Below are 16,767 nucleotides of genomic sequence, written 5' to 3' on the forward strand. Positions count from 1 at the left end.
TCATCCTTTATTTTCTGTGTCACGTGAAAATGCTTTAGTGGGGTTCCGGCCTACCTCAGCTGTGTAATGAGATTCCATTATACTTTATGAAAATGTAGACAGATTTGATTTATACCAAAATCTAAACGTATTATGAAGTACTGCACGGCGTTTTTCACTATGTATGCGAAGACTAACCTCTGGAACTATTGTACGAATTTTGAAACGGTGTTCACTAATTCACGAGAAAGATTTGTGCATACAATGCATTACCGCTACGGCAGACAAGTCGTTCGCACATAGATACTTCGTGCCACCCGTGTGAAGCCGGGGCGGGTTGCAGGCTGTCACTAAACAGCACCCAACAGGCGAAATGTCTCCGTTCTTCTCAAAATGTGGGATCTGTAAACTTTTTTTTTTCCTCATGCATTCGTATAAACCGAGTTTCTTGACGCATTTAGCTCGCGTAATCTGGAAGAGCAATTTAACATAAATACCCCGGTGCGTCAAAACGCGAGGAGCCTACCAAGCGGAAGAAGGAACACTTACACAATTTAGTAGTGGGCGTCTAGAAGATAAAGGGTGATTAAGCTGCCCCTACTGCTGTCGTTTTATGCAACCCACAATGTTATAGCTGGACTTCATGAAACAAGCGCGATATTTTCACCGTCTCCCGCTTGCTACGCGCAAACGATTAGTCTTATAGAAAAAAATAAGCAGAAACTTTTTGTAGGAAATTTAATGCAGTTAAATTTTGTACTGGTGCACGTTTTAACTAGAGGCCACGGTTTTCGAATTATTCACGAAAAACGTATAAAACTGATCAAACGCACCTCCACCCCACACTCCTCCCTCACCAATCAGGATTTCTAGTATGTTGTTCGTCGCGCTCCCTTCTGCCACTGTACAAAATTTCCGAGTATACCAACTATTCCCCATATTCGACCTTTTTGTCTATTGATTGGCTATTACGCCGCCAGCATTGTCGGCTACTTCGTTAACATTATTAATTTAAATGTGCCCCTGAGGGTAATGAACGAAAGAGGCCTTTTGTAAACTTTACGCTGAAACTAATTACGTTAGCAATTCGACGCAAACTTTTCACTTACAAGCATATCTACATCTACATCGATACTCCACACTTCACCTTACGGCGCGTGGCGGAGGGTACCACGTACCACTATCAGCCATTTCCTTTCCTGTTTCACTCGCAAATAGAACGAGGGAAAAACGGGCTGTCTAAATGTCTCCATATGAGCCTTAATTTCTCGTCTCATATCTTCGTGGTCGTTACGCGCAATGTACGTTGGAGGCAACAGAATCCTTCTACAGTCAGCTTCAAATACTGCTTCTCTAAATTTTCTCAATAGTGTTTCTCGAAAAGAACGTCGCCTTCCCTGCAAGTATTCCCACTTGAGTTCACGAAGAATCTCTTACGTGTTGTCCGAACCTCCCAGTAACAAATCTAGTGGCCCGCCTCTGAATTGTTTCGATATTCTTTAAATCGACCTGGTATGGATCCCGAACACAGTACTCAAGAATAAGTCGCACTAACGTCCTACATGCGGTCTCCTTACAAATTAACCACACGTTCCCTGAACTCTTCCAATAGAGCGAAGTCGACCATGCGCCTTTCCTACAACAATCCTCACATGCTCTTTCCATTTCATATCACCTTGCAACGTTAGTCCTGGTATTTATACGACGTAACTGTGTCAAGAGGACGCTACTAATATAATATCCGATGACGACGAGTTTGTTTTTCCTACTCATCCTCATTACTTTTCTACATTTAGGACGAACTGCCATCCATCACACCAGCTAGAAATTTTGCCATCTTGTGTTCTCCTAGAGTCACTCCACTTCGACACCTTACCGTACACCACTGAATCATCAGCAAACAATCGCAGCTTGCTGCCCACCCTGTCCGCCAAATCGTTTTTTGTATATAGGGAATAACAGCGGTCCTATCACAATTCCCTAGGGCATTTCTGACGATGCCCTTATCTCTGATGAATACTCGCTGTCGAGCACAACATACTGGGATCTACAACTTAAAATGTCTTTGAGCCACTCTCATATCTTTTACATATGCTCGTACCTTCTTTAATAGCCTGCAATGACGAAGAGTGTCTAATGCTTTCCGGAAATCTAGAAATATGGTAACTTCTTAGTGAGAAGGCTTGACCAATACAACGACGTAATTGTTAATTTTGTGCTGTTAAAATTACAAATTGTGAGGTAAAATTTACACAAACGTCAATTTTACACTCTAAGTGCTTAACTAAGCCGGTGGCGTCTTAAGGCTAGTCAATGAAGACTAAAAAAAGGTCGAGTATGGGAAATAATGCATGCAGTCGCAAATATTTTTACAGTGGTAGGAGGGAGTGTCATGAACAACATGACAGAAATCCTGACCGGTGGGGCCGGAGTGTGAGAGTGGTGTGTGTCTGGAGGACGCTTTTGTACGTTTTCCTTGAGTAACTAACTACGACCTCTAGCAAAAACGTACCCCAGTATAAAATTTTCTACAAAAAGGTCTCGTTTCTCTCTGTTGGACTATTAGTTTCACGTAACAAGAGAGAATATGAGCATCTCGCTTGTGGTTTATGAAGGCCAGCTGTAACATTACGGGTTGCACAAAACGATAGCGATAGGGGCAGCGGAATCGCCCTCTAAATATTACAAAGCCATGAGCAGCAGTCTCACGAACAAAGTCATCTCTAAAATAATGGTTGCTTCCATCACACGTGAACAAAATGTATGAGTTTCGCAATGAGTTGCTACATTTCTCGTATTCCAATGAGTAAAGCATTCTCCGGCAACTGGGTTGTGGTTACGGCTTGGATGTAACTGACAATCCATTTATTGCTCACTACGCATACTTTGGCATATGAGACAACCGGAGACCGCCCCCCCCCCCCCTCCCCCTGAATACCCCACTGTGTCCCCTCTGAACCAGTAATTGGGTTTCTGTTTATGTCTTATTCAGAGCAAGCAATTGGGAGAGCACGTTCCAAGGATGAGGCGGTCATTCGTGAAATGGGCTTCCGATAAAAGCATTCCACTTACGCAAGCTACTACGCATGTCCAAATACAAAGGAATGATATCCACTGTGACTAAGTGGCATCAAACGACCAAGCTGACATGTGCCTTTGAATTCCAATTTATTACATTCTTTTTTCCTGGCCTTGTCCCGTGCACACACCAGGTCGACATGTTAATTGGATTTGGCAATGTTAGTGGTAGAGGGTGGCCGGATACCCTTCCCGTCACCACCCCATACGCTTGCGTCTAGTATTATCCACGTGGAAGTGTGAGAACGTTTTCGAAATGTGCAAATCACATAACTGAGGCGGGACGTAGGTATCACCTTGGTTTTCACCTAAGCGGATGTATGCAATCGCCTAAAAACCAAATTCAGGCTGGCCAGCACACCAGATCTCGTCGTTAATCCACCGAACGGATTCAATCCGGGGCGGCCCGTGCGCCTCCCCGAATCCCGGAAGCGGTGTGCTAACGCGCGCGGCTGCCGGCTGTCCGGGCCGATCAATTCCTATCTACTACATCTAATAGAGGTGTCTCCAGAAAGTCGTTCTAGCGGGCAGATAGTGCCAAACACAGCTTGCCTTTGGGCGTGAAGAATGAATTTCATACGTCTTCCTATCTCAAACAGAAATTTCACTGCGGTTAGATTTGCTCCCGTTTCTATACTAAATCATAACCTACAAATCCCTCTAACATTACTAGCAAAGAGTTCTACATAACTGTAAATTTCTTTTACAAAGTAATGCGACTAGACACTAAGCAGTGTAAAATCTTACGTGTAACTAGTGAGAATTTTTTCCTGTGTTTGTTATTCACGGAGAACCTGCACTTCGCATTTGACGTAGCTGTGCAGAAAAACGCACAGACCAAGAACTTTTTCTTCCGCCATGATTTTGCCCTACTATAAAAGTCTAGCAAGTACTGCAGCAGATGACAAACGCGTAATGATACGCGCGACTTTCTCAGTAAAACTAACGGCGAAGGGCCGTTTCGTATACATTCTTTAGATGGTTACAGGCAGCAGAAATTGCTAAACTTTGCTTTCGTCAATAGACTTTACAGAATTTTTGTAACAACAATTACGATGTCATGTGTTTGGTAGCAAAGCGTGCAGACTTTTACACTTAAAATCCACAAATCAGCATAAAACTGGAGGGAGGAGGGGGGGGGGGGGGGAGTGGATATTGTAGTACGCTTCTCTCCGTGGAATACCCTTCCAGGCAACGGCTCTGAACTCTTCAAATATTGCGTGCGGAGAGATTCTCGGAGCCCTTCGGTGTGGCGTTAGCAACGGCCTGTTTGGTCGATATTCAGGTCAGCAAAGTGTTCCAACGTCACTCCAACAGTAATTATCGCAGAGATGCTCGTACCTTCAGTTATGCACATTAGAGAAATATGCAAATGACGATGTCATCGTTCAATGTCGAAATTTTTTACGCCATCTGAAGTCCCCGAAGCAGTGCATGACGGAACACTGAACGGTAAACACTGTGCGCTTGATAAGGTAGCTCCGTAAGTGCAGCTTGGCACGCGCTCCCTGGTAACTGTTCTCATCTCCATTTGCTGCTTGCGGCTTTGTAACTAAATTACAACGATACAGTTAGACACCAAACAATCCCTTTTCATGTCCTTGCATCTCCCCCCTTCTAATAAAACGTTGTAATATATATATTATTCATTTGTACTACTAAATTGCGAAGATCGACTCACTTTGTATTGAAGTAACTGTACGGTCTTATTTCCATGGCGAAAGGGGTAAACCCGAAATAAAACCAAAGCGAATAGGTAACAGAAGAAATATCAACGGACGTTTCAAGTTTCGTTTAAAAAAATCTGAAGTCAGTAGCACTGATTTTGGAAAAGAAATTTTACATCAAAAATTTATATATTTAAATCTACTTTCTTCAGCTAAACGACGAACACTTATTACCTGCATAAACTGCGTAGGCGTGGTTCTAATAAATACTATTCCAACGCCAGTCTCTTGAAAACAGAAAATTCAGGGCTAGCGAGGAGAACGTAGAAGAGCTATGGCACAAATTCAAAAGTATTGGAGTCCACGCACTATACAAGTTTGCGCCGTGGAAGATAGCAGATAGGAAGGATGTACCACGATTCACTGAAACATCAGAAAGTTACTACCACTGCAGAGACATATATACATAGCATATTCCGAAGCAGCCGAGTACTACCTGACGATCAAAATCTGAACAAAATCAAAACCATCGTAAGGACATTAACGCGAAAAGTGTACAATGAATTCGTCAGCACAGTATTATCAAAAAATCCTGAAAAGCTTTCGGCCTTAGTAAATAAAATCGATGGATTAGAAGTCTTCTGGCCAGATGTTCCTTTATCACGAGGACACGGAAACTGAAGTGAAGGCCGAAATGCTCAATTATTTTCTGAAATTTCTTCAGTGAAGAGTACAACATGCTTTCTACTCTCAAATGGCAAGCATCTCCTATAGCGTGTGTATAGAGGTAAGGTCATCACACCCGAGATTCTCTAACGAATATGCAGAAAGCTGTGCCGCCGCCGCCCCCCCCCCCCCCTCTCCTTCCACCAAGTCTACCATGGGGTAATGGAACGCTGAAGCGAACCATGTGGTTGGAAAAAGGCACGAGTTGATGCTCCATTATTTGAGAAGGCTCGTCGGACAGATGCACACTGACGTCAGTTTGTTGCATTATTATGTTACATATTTGTTTGCTAGCGTATGGTGACTTTTGGGGAGCTCGTATGCGCAGACGAACATCGTTTCCATGTGATACTCTGTTCGTTCACTAGGTCTACAAGATGGTATATTGCCGAGCCCAGACTGATGCTGTGTTTTTCTTCTGCTTCGAGAAAGACTCGAAGATTCAGTTGCGGATCGTCACTTAGAAAACGGGCTTGCGAAACATCGAACAGTTAGGCAACTGAACTGAAGACTTCCCAGATAAAATGTAGTACTCCCTTCCTAGCCGGGAGACATGTCAGAAAATTAAGTAAAGTCCAGTGTATCACAAGAAAGGGTGATAAGGCTACATACATATGTTTTTAACTCTGACACTGTTCGCAGACGACGCAGTTTTATACACAGATGTCACACCATTAGAAAATTGCGACTAAATGGAGGAAGACGTTAAGATGGTCAACAATTAGAGAAAAATCTTCAATAGGTTCACAACATAAATACATGTAATTTACTATGCAGGTAGAAATGGAACTGGTTTGTTACCAGTTTTTTCCTCCTTACTAACCATAGTGACGAATCAAAATGCATATAAACTCTCCAAAACAGGAAGTAAAACTTCCGCCTTACTAATAACGTAGAAATTTCTTCAGAACGCCATATCAAAACTATTAGTGATTTTATGTTTTCAATTAGGTTCCAATGGCCGGTCGGCATACTAGTTATTAGAGACATCAGTTAATTTCTTTGCTAAATGAAAACACATCGAATCAGTTAATTTCTTTGCTAAATGAAAACACATCGAATGTTAAATACCGAAGCCATTTCCTTATGTAAAAAACATTTTGACTACTCAAAGCTGTCAGGCCGCTGTGAATAATGAACATCATAATTACACTGCCAGACACTTATAACTTGGTTAAACGACGAATTAAAATGATCCTAAATAACTAGAAGATCTAGAGTAGAAGTAAAAACCGTTGTTGAACAAGTCAGCAGCAGCAGCAGCAGCACTGTGTCATTTGCTGCCCTGAAAGAGTCAAGAGTGCAACAGTTCGTTCCGCTTCCGCTCGACGACGGGCAGGAAATGCCGTATGGTCACACACCACCTGCTTAGGTGAACACAGTTTTCAAAACAGCATTACGGAAACAACGGTCAGTGACTGTCACAGAAGCTTAATGTAACTAGCTAATCAAACGGCACGGAAGCTCCGAGAGTGTTATACATGCAGTCCGCGTTTTACAAAAATATTACTGGCTTATGCTTGTAAAAACTATTTTGTGTGTCTGTCCCAAGATCACTCTACTGCTAGAGAACGTTAATTTAGGTTCGAAATGTATTCGTATTGGACAATTTTAACACATTATTAAGGTGTGACAACAGTAAACAGTCTGTTTGCAACACCGTACGGTCTACTCAGTGACTTTAGCAGAGTGCGCTAGTGTTTCCTCCAGAAGGCCATGGCTAATTTCTTTCCGTAGCTCCGTTAGAGAGAGAGAGAGAGAGAGAGAGAGAGAGAGAGAGAGAGAGAGAGAGAGAGAGAGAGAGGGGGGGGGGGGGGAGGCGGCGCATTATATATAAAATCACTGTGAAATACGTTTTGGAACGCATTAATGTGTGTACCCATGCACAAAAACAATTCACTTACTGAATTCCTCTTTTTCCGCTTTCAGTCAAATCTCAGTCAGTTTTAGTACTTTACTAAGGCGCTGCAATAGTAAAACAGCGGCACAAACTTATAAACACAAACAGTTTCGTATTGAACTACCAACAGGTACCAGACAACAATCTTTACCGAACGACTGGTTTCAAGCGCACGACGTGAAAGATGAACGTGCCGATGCACGAGTCATCGGTGGAGAATTATTAGGAAGCTGATTAGAGAAGTCTTGATATTCATTTCACCACTGAACGACGTACACATTTTTAAAAGTAATAATGTGTATCAGACTTCATTGTAGCAAGACAGAGGGCTAGCAAGTGGAAGGTAGCTACGCCTATGCCTTGTGTCAAGTTCTAAAGTTCACTAAGAGGAAGGTTCACCGGAAGAGTCGATGCTCATGCAGGAAGGAAGCAAGACGTCACTGCACTGTGGCGCTCGCTACCCTTATCGGGAATCACGGATGCACTCAATGCTTCCGCATACTCCTTTATAGCACTACTGAATGGAAAAGAAACACTGCACGTAACTATTCCTTCTACATAAGGCGTCCATAACTATCCAACGGACGGAAAGATGATTGTGAAGTTGGAGACGTGGGCAGCAGAGCGGAAAGCTTCCAATGAATTGCCTGTCAGACGGCCCGGGTCCACAGTCGGTATCCACGGCGCAAAAAGTTGCTGAAACGTAGTGTTAAGCTTTTGTTGAAGTTAATTGTTTACGTTGTTTTGAAGGCTGCGAATGAGACGTGGACGCCAATTCGGCACTCTTTATAAGTTTTATATAAAACAGCATAACCTATCATACAGGGACAGTTCGACAAATCTGCAGCCATTGAATTCAAACCTAGTCGTGATCAAACGGTTCCGCTGAAATCACGTTCAGGATAGATATTTCTGCACTAAGCCCCTGACAAAACTGTAGGAACAGCAGCAGCAGCAGAAGAGAGCGTTGTAAATGACATTCCCACCGCATGTTTGGAAAAAAGGAGGGCACTTCTGGGATTAGATTCGCGCAGAACGTGAGAAACTCCGTGCGAGAGCGTGTTTTCATGATGCAACAGGCAGTCGACGTGAGAGCACACGTGGGATCGTGCCTGCCGAGGTCGGCGAGCACGTAACCGTGGCGTTTCCTTGACTTGCTGCCCACGCCAGGCCTCGACGCAGCCGCGCTCTTAATTGCAAACAATGTCTGGTAACTGGCACAAGTGGTTCGCTTTCGATCACAGGATGACAGGCTCTGAGCGAGCACGCCACCTTCGGTAGTATTTTTATACACATTTAAATCCCTGCAGAACGTCCGAAAGTATTTACTATCTGGGACAACTGACTTCTCCCTGTACAAAGCTAAGGCTGTTCCAAAAAAAACTGATGTCTTATTCCTGCTCAACCCCTTAATGCTAGAATAAATTTCAATATGAAAGATAAAATCAAAAACTGTGGTGGTTTAGAGGGATCAGAAACACTCAGGAGACTGTGGCTCTTGTCAGAAGCGTTGGCAGCTTCACGAAGAATCAGCATTTACCGGCACTGACATTACAAAGCAGTTAACCTTCCAGTTATTAGCACAGCACTGGTATGATGCGAATTCGCGACACTCGGCATCAAGTGGTTAAGAAGCATTGCCCTAGAATTGCAGATGTGAAATTTCGTAATATCTCTGGGCGCGCACCTAGTGACATCTACAGGCACTCTGCTTCATGTAACCGTGAAAACAGCGCAGACGCAGTGAAACCAAGCCGCGGAACGGTTGGGTGTAACAAATGACTCAGGTATTGGCTCTCAGAGAAATTGTAGTTGTGGTAATTTGTGTGAACGAACATTCCACTAAAATCACGGGGCTCTATATTCCGACGGATTTTTACGACAATGGTAAATTGCCTATGGCCCATTTGTTCCAAACCGTTCTCGTGTACAGCAGACTGCTTGTTAAATAATGCAGTTTCGTAATGGTGATACTCGCGCACGTAAGCACCAATCAATATTTAACTGGTGCGTCGTGACTAAGGAGATAAAGAAAATGTAACGACACAATCATTTTAGCTATACAGTCATCAACCGATGAAACAATGATTATTATTTAACTACACACAACCACCAACCTGTCGGTGATCATAAATATACGCCACTTTTTGAGGCATACTGCAAAGTTCAAAAGTATTTGTTGTCATTCATCCTTTCCTGCGACTAAGGCATTTTCTTAATTTTTGCCAGAGAAACTGCATCACTTTGAAAGATTTTATAGCAACGCTGCGGACACTTACCATCTTCCCAAGTACATGTTGCTGCATCCATGACAAGAAACAGCTGCTTCTATGTGCAGTTTCTGCCTCCCCCGGCGCAACTGTCAACGCACATGACACACGGTACGACGCAACGGGTCGCTCTCCTAACTCGACCGAAGCACAAACCGGACTGACAGGTGGGTCATGCCAGTGAGCGTGTTTACATTACGTAAATTATCACGTGATCAACGTCGCGCAGCTTTGCGAACGAAACAGTGTCCGAGCTTGTTGGCGCGCCTCTGTCAAGCCTCCTGCTGCTAACGGTAGGGGCGCTGTGAGCGCTGGCACAGTTTCCAGTGGCGTGTAGTTCCGCTGTCTCCTCATTTCAACATAGGTTGTGCAAGAGCGAGAGTTGCTTATACGAGCCAACGAAACATATTCGAAAATGTCACATTTCAACTGATTACCATGCATGTGAAGATATTCTTATTTCACTCGTAAATGACAACAGTTTTCTTGTAATCTTGACTACAACTGACTGACTCAGTTAATTGTCTTTCACGCGTTTGAACTACTTGCGTCATTAACATATACGAAACTCCTCCCCCCCCCCACCCCTCTCTCCCGACATTCCCATGTCCGTGGTATTGGCTAACAACCACCCAGAATCAATGGAAGAAACTGTAAAATTTAATGTATACAGAATGTGATTCCTCCTAGTATTATATCTGTCTGCAGATTTTCATGTACGGTGGCATTAGAATTTATTCATTGTAACTGTTCTTAACTTCTCTTTTATTTCAGGCAACACTGAACTCCATGCATTTACAGTACTTGGTATGACTTGCCTTTACAGCTTTCTTTTCACATCTTACAAAAAATTGCTTTCCCCATTCTAATACTAAAAATTCTGTCATGACAGTGACTTTGAGAATCCTGGCATAATGATGGAACACCTTGCTTATTTTGAAGGTTAATAAAGTTTTAAAAATGAGATAAACTTGTTTCATTTATGCAGTGATTACTCCAATTTTAAATTATAAGTAATAACACAGAACTCATAATACAATTTCAAAAATATAATCAGCACTGTCAAAAAAACTGCCATATTGCTAATAGTTTTTGGTGGAGCCCTTATTCACTTCTCATGGAACACCAGTGTTCCTCAGAAAACAATTTGTGAAATGCTGGCATAGCGTGAAATTTATATCTACATGACGACTCTGCTATTCACAATAAAGTGCCTGGCAGAGGGTTCAATGAACCACCTTCAAGCTGCCTTTCTACCGTTCCACTCTCAAACGGCGTGCAGGAAAAACAAGCACTTCCATTATTCTGTGTGAGGCCTGATTTCTCTTATTTTATTGTGTTGATCATTTCTCCCTATGTAGGTGGGTGCCAACAGAATGTTTTCACAATCTGAGGAGAAAACTGGCGATTGATATTTCATGAGAAGATCCCATCGCTACGAAAAACACCTTTGTTTTAATGATTACCACTCCAATTCACGTATCATCTCTGTGGTACTATCTCCCCTACTTCGTGATAATACAAAACGAGCTGCCCTTTTTTGATGTCATCCATCAGTCCCATCTGATGCGGATCCCACACTGCACAGCAATACTCCAGAATAGGGCAGACAAGCGTGGTGTAAGCAGTCTCTTTAGTAGACTTGTTGCACCTTTTTAAGTGTTCTGCCAATGAATTGCAGTCTTTGGTTGGTTCTACCCACAACATTATACAGGGTGGTCCATTGATCATGACTGGGCCAAATATCTCACGAAATAAGCATCAAACGAAAAAACTACAGAGAACGAAACTTGTCTAGCTTGAAGGGGGAAACCAGATGGCGCTATGGTTGGCCCGCTAGATGGTGCTGCCATAGGTCAAATGGATATCAACTGCATTTTTTAAAATAGGAACCCCCATTTTTTATTACATATTGATTAGTACCTAAAGAAATGTGAATGTTTTGGTTGGACCACTTTTTTCGCTTTGTGATAGATGGTGCTGTAATAGTCACAAACATATGGCTCTCAGTTTTAGATGAACAGTTGGTAACAGGTAGGTTTTTTAAATTAAAATACAGAATGTAGGTAAGTTTGAACATTTTATTTCGGTTGTTCCAATGTGATACATGTACCTTTGTGAACTTATCATTTCTGAGAACATGCTGTTACAGCGTGAGTACCTGTAAATACCACATTAATGCAATAAATGCTCAAAATGATGTCCGTCAACCTCAATGCATTTGGCATTACTTGTAACGACATTCCTTTCAACACCGAGTAGTTCGCCTTCAGTAATGTTTGCACATGCATTGACAATGCGCTGATGCATGTTGTCAGGCGTTGTTGGTGGATCACGACAGCAAATATCCTTCAACTTTACCCACATAAATAAATCCGGGGACGTCAGATCCGGTGAACGTGCGGGCCATGGTATGGTGCTTCGACGACCAATCCACCTGCCATGAAATATGCTATTCAATACCACTTCAACAGCATGTGAGCTATGTGCCGGACATCCATCATGTTGTAAGTACATCGCCATTCTGTCATGCAGTGAAACATCTTGTAGTAACATCAGTAGAACGTTATGTAGCACCATTTAGATTGCCATCGATAAAATGGGGGCCAATTATCCTTCCTCCCATAATGCCAGACCATACATTAACCCGCCAAGGTCGCTGATGTTCCACTTGTCGCAGCCATCATGGATTTTCCGTTGCCCAACAGTGCATATTATTCCGGTCTACATTACCACTGTTGGTGGATGACGCTTCGTCGCTAAATAGAATGCGTGCAAAACATCTGTCATTGTCTCGTAATTTCTCTTGTGCCCAGTGGCAGAACTGTACATGATGTTCAAAGTCATTGCCATGCAATTCCTGCTGCATAGAAATATGGTATGGGTGCCACCGATGTTGACGTAGCATTCTCAACACCGACGTTTTTGAGATTCCCGATTCTCACACAATTTGTCTGCTACTGATGTGTGGATTAGTCATCATTTGCTGCAGGCCATGGTTTACGTTTCACATGTGGCTGAACACTTCCTGTTTCCTTAAATAATGTGTCTATCTGGCGAACGGCCCGGATCACAATAGCCATACATAAACACAATATATCGACCTTTTCCGCAATTGGTAAGTGGTCCATTTTAACAGGGGTAATGTATCATGAAGCAAATACCGTCCACACTGGTGGAATGTTACGTGATACCATGTACTTATACGTTTGTGACTATTACAGCACCATCTATCACAAAGCGAAGAAAGTGGCCCAACTAAAACATTCCTATTTCTTTACATACTACACGAATATGTAATAAAAATGGGGGTTCCTATTCAAAAAAATGCAGTTGATATCCGTTTGATCTATGGCAGCACCATCTAGCGGGCCAACTATAGTGCCATCTGGTTTCCCCCTTCAAGCTAGACGAGTTTCGTTCTTTGTAGTTTTTTCGTTTGATGCTTATTTTGCGAGATATTTGGCCTAGTCACTATCAATGGACCACCCTGTATATGTGATCATTCCAATTTAGGGTATTTGTAATTGTAATCCCTAAGCATCTAGTTGAATTTACAGCCTTCAGATTTGTGTGACTTATCAGATGATCGAAATTTAGTGGATTTGTTTTAGTATTCCAGTGAATAGCTTCACACTTTTCTTTATTCAGGGTCAATTGCCACTTTTCACGCCATACGGATTCCTTATCTAAATCAATTTGCAATTCGTTTTGGTCATTTGATGACTTTACAGGATGGTAAATGACAGCATCATCTGCAAACAATCTAAGACAGCTACTGAGATTGGCTCCCAAATCGTTTGTATTGGTAAGGAACAATAGAGGGCCTATAACACTTCCTTGGGGAACACCGGATATTACTTCTGTTTTACTCAATGACTTTCCGTCTATTACTACGAAATGTGACCTTTCTGACAGAAAATCATGAATCCAGTCACACAACTGAGGCACACAGTTTGTTTAGAAGACGCTTGTGAGGAACGGTGTCGAAAGCCTTCTGGAAATCTAAAAATATGAAATCAATTTTACTTCCCCTGTCAATAGCACTCATTACTTCACGAGTATAAAGAGCCAGTTGTGTTTTGCAAGAATGATGTTTTCTGAATCCGTGCTGAATCTAACTGTGTATAAGGCACATGCCAAGTTAAACTACATTACAAGAATCCATGAAGCAGACCACATGGAAGACTCTTGACCAACAAATTTTTATATACTGTTTATCAGTATGAAATCATTACCAAGTTGAGTTAACATAAGTAACAGAGACGATTGAAGGAGTTTCTATGTGACTTGTCATCAATTTGTATCATACTTTAGAGAAATACTCGATAAACTCCAGTGGAAAACACTACCACACTAGGGAGCAGAAAAAGTGGCAGTTCTGAGAGTTATGTTGAGTCTCCTAATACTTGTCTTCCTGCCTTTTCTAAGTGCCAATGAGAAGCCTTTGGCCTAGTCCAGCTTGATCTGTGACTCTAAGTTCACACTTACCAATGTGTAATTTCTGCTACAGGTGTCATCCAGGTAGCCTCGTAAGAAGCGACGGCTACCAAACACCTGTCATGAACAGGGTTTATTTGGCAATACACCACTTGATTTATACTGCTGCTGACACAGCTTTGCAACTTGGATGCTACCCTCAATCCAGCATTTTCTTGTGTGTGTGTGCTGCATGGAAGCATACATTAGTAGAGAGAGCAGTGACTTTCATTGGGTAATATTGCTCTTTTTGTCTGTGAATTAGGATGACCGAGTATCAAGACACAAAGAGCCAAAGAAAGGGAGTCATATACACAGTATACAGATTCCTTTGTCATTTTAGAGACAAGCCAGAAGAGGTGGAATCTTGTCACAAATTTCAATAGCAAAAGTATATGGTGTTTCACTATGAACCTTACAGAGAATATCTGCAGCAGTAGCAGTAACTGCGGCAGCCAGATGGGTAGTGGAAACCTGTGATCAAGAAGTAAAGTTTCAATCTCTCAGAAGAACCATCACAAATTTGGACAATTTCCAGAAAGATGATGTACATTGTAATGTATTGGAATTTCGTGATTGTGGTGAGCATCCTAGAAGGTAAAAAGTAGCAGACTTTTACCTGCAAGACTGCTTTTACAAGGGCCACCATTCAAGTTAAATAATTCCGAAATCTTTGGAATTCAAGTACAGAAAATGCAACAGTGGAAGATGCATTCTGATGGAGAGAGCCAATATTTTAGCAGCTATGGCTACTTTTCCGAAAAAAAAAAAAATCCTCATCAGGAAAGAAAATCTTTGCCCCATTATCTAGCTCAAGGAGAGCCGATTCAGTCAAAATCATGCTACAAAGCACATCTAGCAGGATTCAGAAGGCAGCTCCAAGTTGAAAGCACTGACTGCAAAGGAAATACCCTTACTGTCTGTCATGCAGGATCATCTGAATATGGCTTTATCAAAACCTTAATGCTAATATTTAGATCCTGCAAATTCTGTGATTGTCATGAAGAAACTAATAGGTACATACTTAAACACTAGCTTTTTTTTAGATTTTATTATGTGGTTTAAAAGAGGGTTGTGTGATTGTCATGGATAACACCACTTATCATTCAAGAAGAAATGAGAAAATTCCTAATTTGGACTCAAAGGAGGATAAAAATTCACAGTGGCTAGAAGACAAAATTTCAGGCTGCTGTACAAAATTGCAGACGTTAGAGGAAATCAGGTGCCACAAGCACCTTTACAATCAATTTGAACTATGCGGCAGAAACTGCCCACGAGGTTGTGAGTCTGTCCCCTTACAACAGTCAGTATAACTCAATAGAAAAACATATGGACCCTAGTGAGTGGAAACATCAGCCTCCAGAGCCCAGTGGTCTGCATGTGTGACTGCTAGGCACATAACCCAGATTTGATTAGTAGTACTGTCAGTGGTTTTTCCTTGATGGGAGGTCTATTATGGGGTGCACAGAGCCTCCTGAGGCCAGCTGAGTAGATACTTAAATGAGAAGTAGTGGCTCCAAGGTGAAGAAAGCAGACAACAGCCGTGAGAGCAGTGTATTGAACCACACCCCCTCCTTATCGCATCCAACGACACCGCTGGCAGGGGATGACACAATGCTCAGTTTGTCTCTGATTGGCCCATCAGGGTCAGAATGAGGAGCTAGTTAAGAGAAAGGTCAGAGCCAGAAATTGCACATGCAGAATGAAAAATGTGCAAATTTTACTTGAGGAAGCGGTTGATGATGTCACAGTGAAGACTGCATTTAGTGCATATACCACATTGAAAATTGCAAGAAAATTAGTTGTTGAAGGAAGGAATGTGAAAATAGTTCATTGAAAGCATTGTCATTGCTTCAAATGACTCCTCAGATAGTGAGGCTTCAGAGCAGGACAACAAACAGCAATAAATTGCATTAAATGTCATGTTTCTAGTTCATTCCCCTGCCCCTGAAGCTAGGAATGCTGTTCCCTCCGATTCCCTTTCCTGTAATCTTCACTTTCCTCCTCCCCCCCACCCCAAATGCTTATCAATACAAGGCAGATAAGCCACCAGGAGTACACTGCCTGTGCTGGCAAGTTTGTCAGCATTACTTGTGGGTAGCAGAAGGTTCATGTTTTCTGCTCTGTACCATGGTTAAAACTAACATGCAAAGCCAAGGAATGCTAAAATGTTCACATAGTCAAAATTGAAATAGCATTATAATTTAATATATGAGCAGTAATAATGCATTTTTGACCACAATATACCTTTTAAAACCTGTGAGAATACATTAATATGGAGAGGCTAGTGTTTCACTAAACTATTTTCTAAAATTTTCTTGGCATATGATTTTGCAGTCATTGAAACACATCACTGTCCACTTCTGATCATAAAATCTTTATTGTGATGTGCTATATGCAGATTTCAGGTATCATAACATTTTAAAGTGAGAATCTTGTAATGCACTAAGCATAAATGTACCAGATAGCAATGCCTAATGGCACAGTTTGTACGTTCAACTTGACGTGCATATGCCGAAGGCTTCTGACTTGTGGCAACGACTGATGTGTATGGTGAGAATATGTATGGGGGAAGCATGCATAAATGGGTAGAAAAGGTGGAGGAGATGCCTTCTATACTCGCCCCTCCTGATGTCACTTTCACTGCTCCCTTATAGGGAAAGAGGCT

At 42.1% G+C, this 16,767-nt stretch overlaps 1 protein-coding gene across 4 annotated transcripts in view; it reads right to left on the bottom strand.

Annotated features, from left to right (window-relative positions):
- LOC126184525 (uncharacterized) overlaps positions 1–16,767 on the bottom strand; it is a 922,262-nt gene that overhangs the window by 142,071 nt on the left and 763,424 nt on the right. The window lies entirely within an intron of this gene.

This window comes from Schistocerca cancellata, chromosome 4, assembly GCF_023864275.1.
Source record: "Schistocerca cancellata isolate TAMUIC-IGC-003103 chromosome 4, iqSchCanc2.1, whole genome shotgun sequence".
In the NCBI taxonomy this organism is placed as follows: Eukaryota; Metazoa; Arthropoda; class Insecta; order Orthoptera; family Acrididae; genus Schistocerca; species Schistocerca cancellata.